The sequence below is a fragment of the Schistocerca piceifrons genome, unplaced genomic scaffold, assembly GCF_021461385.2.
Source record: "Schistocerca piceifrons isolate TAMUIC-IGC-003096 unplaced genomic scaffold, iqSchPice1.1 HiC_scaffold_943, whole genome shotgun sequence".
Lineage (NCBI taxonomy): Eukaryota > Metazoa > Arthropoda > Insecta > Orthoptera > Acrididae > Schistocerca > Schistocerca piceifrons.
Window position 1 is genome coordinate 1,320,001 of NW_025729216.1, and position 5,000 is coordinate 1,325,000.

Consider the following 5,000-nt stretch of genomic DNA (forward strand, 5'->3'; position numbering starts at 1 on the left):
GTTGTCCCCTAACCTAACCCATGTTGTGCCTTAACCTAACCCATGTTGTGCCTTAACCTAACCCATGTTGTCCCCTAACCTAACCCATGTTGTCCCCTAACCTAACCCATGTTGTCCCCTAACCTAACCCACGTTGTCCGCTAACGTAACCCACGTTGTCGCCTAAACCTGCTCTGTAATTGTTATACGACTCGTTCAATTAGTGTAGTGTTGCCCACCCGCAACCCTCGCAATATAGTTCGCTACTCGCACTGCCCGCTCCCCTGTGTATCGCTTCATGTTAAACACCTTGCAAGTCTTGCTGACTTTCCACATGCTCCTGCTGTACACTGTAATGTGGATGGCAGCAGGACGTACATGCCGCCCCCCCCCACCCCTCCCCACGTCCCCACGTCCCCACCTTGCCCCCTGCCTTCGCAAGCTGGTTGGTGACAAGTTTGCATGTTCAATGCCCTTCGCATGCGACGTACGCAGGCTACGTTGTGGTGCGGCCTGTGTCAACTGTCCGCTGATGTCGTACGCGTGAACCACAATCTGTACTGCACATTCGTCCTTATGTACTGAATGATACATCGTGGCACATGTGTGACCGTACAACGACTGCGCCCAAAAACGGCGGACCATACAGTGCAAATATTGTGCACACAGCTACGTGTCGTCTCCCTATGAGAGCTGGATTGCAGTGTGGTACGCCATAGAGACGTGTGGGAGGAACGGACGCCGTGGATGGCGATCAGCATGAGCTGTCTGTTGATGTATTCGGACCTAGTCGTCTCTCCTCACACACCGTGATGGCATGGTGCACCGCGTTCCATATCTGCGACATGCTACAGAGGCCGGTTGACAGTCGTTCGAGCAATGGACATCGCATACGTACGGGGGCCACCTTCCACGTATTGTCTAGGCGTGCACATTTTGTTGCGTGTATGTGGGCAGACGTAGTGTGGCGTGACACCTGACACAGGCATGCAATAATCGTTGAAGTTGCAAATGGCGATGGACGCCTGCGTTTTCTGGTGAAGTTACGCAAATGAAGAAATGGTAACCTGTTGTGGTGCGGTTGTTCTCGCTAGGGGTGAATCGGTGATGGCGACGATAGGTTGAGGTACTAACCGGTTGTTCCAGCGATACCCACCATGCCGACGAAACTGAACGGCATCTGGGTGTGAAGCGATACGCGGCGGTGGCTGGGTGGGACCGTCCCCGGCCGGTGAGGGGGCGCCTCCCGGCGTGCTGGCCGCGCGGTGCGTGGGCGCACGCGCTACAGCCGGCTGGTGGGGGCGGCCAGTGGCAGGCGCGCCGGCCGACGGACGCGGCAGGCGTCGCAGCTGCGCGCCGGCGCACCCTGCGCGCGGCGCCGTGCGGCCAAAGTAGGTCCTCGCGGGCCCGGTGCGAAGCGCGGTGGACATCTTCAGTGTGCTGGTCCGATTGAGGACTGTGTGCGTTGAGGATGCGCCGCCGCCCGGCGCTCGGCGCCGCGACGCCGTCTGCTGCTCGGTCGCCCCAGCGGTTCTCGCTGGTGGTTTGTATCGCAGCTGTGCGGATGTGTTGGCGCGTGCGCTGTGCTGGGAGAGTTCGCTTCGGCACCCAAGTGGGGCTTTTGTCCTTCTGTGGCGCTGGCGTTGGAGCTGCCGGTCACCGTAGGTGGCGCGTGTTGTCTCCCGCCGGCAATGCCACGACAGCACGCTCCCGGGCCTCTGTCGGCAGCGGCAAGCTCAGTTGGGAGCACGGGTGGTCGCACCGAAAGCGTCTACTCGCCTAACTCCGGGCGATTGCGCCTCTCTCGAACCCGACCAAGTACTTGGGACGGCGCTGCGCGCCGCCGGGACCTGAGAGGGTTTCGAGGTGTATTGTGCAGGGGAGCTCAGCCTCCTCCTGTTTGCAGAATGATTGAGCGGACGCTTGCGTGTTCGCGCGGGCCCCCGGGACACACTCCCGGGCGGCCGGCTGCTCAGCTCTAGTTGACGCAGCTCCCTGGTTGATCCTGCCAGTAGTCATATGCTTGTCTCAAAGATTAAGCCATGCATGTCTCAGTACAAGCCGCATTAAGGTGAAACCGCGAATGGCTCATTAAATCAGTTATGGTTCCTTAGATCGTACCCACGTTACTTGGATAACTGTGGTAATTCTAGAGCTAATACATGCAAACAGAGTCCCGACCAGAGATGGAAGGGACGCTTTTATTAGATCAAAACCAATCGGTCGGCTCGTCCGGTCCGTTTGCCTTGGTGACTCTGAATAACTTTGGGCTGATCGCACGGTCCTCGTACCGGCGACGCATCTTTCAAATGTCTGCCTTATCAACTGTCGATGGTAGGTTCTGCGCCTACCATGGTTGTAACGGGTAACGGGGAATCAGGGTTCGATTCCGGAGAGGGAGCCTGAGAAACGGCTACCACATCCAAGGAATGCAGCAGGCGCGCAAATTACCCACTCCCGGCACGGGGAGGTAGTGACGAAAAATAACGATACGGGACTCATCCGAGGCCCCGTAATCGGAATGAGTACACTTTAAATCCTTTAACGAGTATCTATTGGAGGGCAAGTCTGGTGCCAGCAGCCGCGGTAATTCCAGCTCCAATAGCGTATATTAAAGTTGTTGCGGTTAAAAAGCTCGTAGTTGGATTTGTGTCCCACGCTGTTGGTTCACCGCCCGTCGGTGTTTAACTGGCATGTATCGTGGGACGTCCTGCCGGTGGGGCGAGCTGAAGGCGTGCGACCGCCCCGTGCGTGCTCGTGCGTCCCGAGGCGGACCCCGTTGAAATCCTACCAGGGTGCTCTTTATTGAGTGTCTCGGTGGGCCGGCACGTTTACTTTGAACAAATTAGAGTGCTTAAAGCAGGCAAGCCCGCCTGAATACTGTGTGCATGGAATAATGGAATAGGACCTCGGTTCTATTTTGTTGGTTTTCGGAACCCGAGGTAATGATTAATAGGGACAGGCGGGGGCATTCGTATTGCGACGTTAGAGGTGAAATTCTTGGATCGTCGCAAGACGAACAGAAGCGAAAGCATTTGCCAAGTATGTTTTCATTAATCAAGAACGAAAGTTAGAGGTTCGAAGGCGATCAGATACCGCCCTAGTTCTAACCATAAACGATGCCAGCCAGCGATCCGCCGCAGTTCCTCCGATGACTCGGCGGGCAGCCTCCGGGAAACCAAAGCTTTTGGGTTCCGGGGGAAGTATGGTTGCAAAGCTGAAACTTAAAGGAATTGACGGAAGGGCACCACCAGGAGTGGAGCCTGCGGCTTAATTTGACTCAACACGGGAAACCTCACCAGGCCCGGACACCGGAAGGATTGACAGATTGATAGCTCTTTCTTGATTCGGTGGGTGGTGGTGCATGGCCGTTCTTAGTTGGTGGAGCGATTTGTCTGGTTAATTCCGATAACGAACGAGACTCTAGCCTGCTAACTAGTCGCGTGACATCCTTCGTGCTGTCAGCGATTACTTTTCTTCTTAGAGGGACAGGCGGCTTCTAGCCGCACGAGATTGAGCAATAACAGGTCTGTGATGCCCTTAGATGTTCTGGGCCGCACGCGCGCTACACTGAAGGAATCAGCGTGTCTTCCTAGGCCGAAAGGTCGGGGTAACCCGCTGAACCTCCTTCGTGCTAGGGATTGGGGCTTGCAATTGTTCCCCATGAACGAGGACTTCCCAGTAAGCGCGAGTCATAAGCTCGCGTTGATTACGTCCCTGCCCTTTGTACACACCGCCCGTCGCTACTACCGATTGAATGATTTAGTGAGGTCTTCGGACTGGTACGCGGCATTGACTCTGTCGTTGCCGATGCTACCGGAAAGATGACCAAACTTGATCATTTAGAGGAAGTAAAAGTCGTAACAAGGTTTCCGTAGGTGAACCTGCGGAAGGATCATTACCGACTAGACTGCATGTCTTTCGATGTGCGTGTCGTGTCGCGCAACACGCTACCTGTACGGCTCGCAGTAGCCGTGCGCCGCGTGCGGAACCACGCGTGCCTCTCAAAACTAGCGGCAATGTTGTGTGGTACGAGCGCTGAAGCGCTGGAGCGGCTGGCGTGCGGCACCTGGCGCCTGGCGCCGGTTTTGAATGACTTTCGCCCGAGTGCCTGTCCGCTCCGGTGTGGAGCCGTACGACGCCCGTCGGCCGTGAGGCCGTTGGACACAGAACGCTGGAACAGGGGCCGCCACACGCCTCACTCCCGCCTATGCGACCGTCTCGAAAGAGGCGGCGGAAACTGAGAAAAGATCACCCAGGACGGTGGATCACTCGGCTCGTGGGTCGATGAAGAACGCAGCAAATTGCGCGTCGACATGTGAACTGCAGGACACATGAACATCGACGTTTCGAACGCACATTGCGGTCCATGGATTCCGTTCCCGGGCCACGTCTGGCTGAGGGTCGGCTACGTATACTGAAGCGCGCGGCGTTTGCCCCGCTTCGCAGACCTGGGAGTGTCGCGGCCGCCTGTGGGGCCGGCCGCGTCTCCTCAAACGTGCGATGCGCGCCCGTCGCCTGGCGGTTCGCATACCGGTACTTTCTCGGTAGCGTGCACAGCCGGCTGGCGGTGTGGCGTGCGACACCTCGTACAACGACCTCAGAGCAGGCGAGACTACCCGCTGAATTTAAGCATATTACTAAGCGGAGGAAAAGAAACTAACAAGGATTCCCCCAGTAGCGGCGAGCGAACAGGGAAGAGTCCAGCACCGAACCCCGCAGGCTGCCGCCTGTCGTGGCATGTGGTGTTTGGGAGGGTCCACTACCCCGACGCCTCGCGCCGAGCCCAAGTCCAACTTGAATGAGGCCACGGCCCGTAGAGGGTGCCAGGCCCGTAGCGGCCGGTGCGAGCGTCGGCGGGACCTCTCCTTCGAGTCGGGTTGCTTGAGAGTGCAGCTCCAAGTGGGTGGTAAACTCCATCTGAGACTAAATATGACCACGAGACCGATAGCGAACAAGTACCGTGAGGGAAAGTTGAAAAGAACTTTGAAGAGAGAGTTCAAAAGTACGTGAAACCGTTC

At 57.1% G+C, this 5,000-nt stretch overlaps 2 non-coding genes and 1 pseudogene across 2 annotated transcripts; all 3 read left to right on the forward strand.

The window, feature by feature from the left end:
* The first annotated feature begins 1,971 nt into the window (after positions 1-1,971).
* On the forward strand, positions 1,972-3,880 carry LOC124773004. The gene has a single exon (XR_007014453.1). It is a non-coding gene; the product is annotated as a small subunit ribosomal RNA (ribosomal RNA).
* A 351-nt stretch (positions 3,881-4,231) lies between these two features.
* On the forward strand, positions 4,232-4,386 carry LOC124772651. The gene has a single exon (XR_007014119.1). It is a non-coding gene; the product is annotated as a 5.8S ribosomal RNA (ribosomal RNA).
* Positions 4,387-4,574: 188 nt separating this feature from the next.
* LOC124773086 overlaps positions 4,575-5,000 on the forward strand; it is a 4,399-nt pseudogene continuing 3,973 nt past the window's right edge.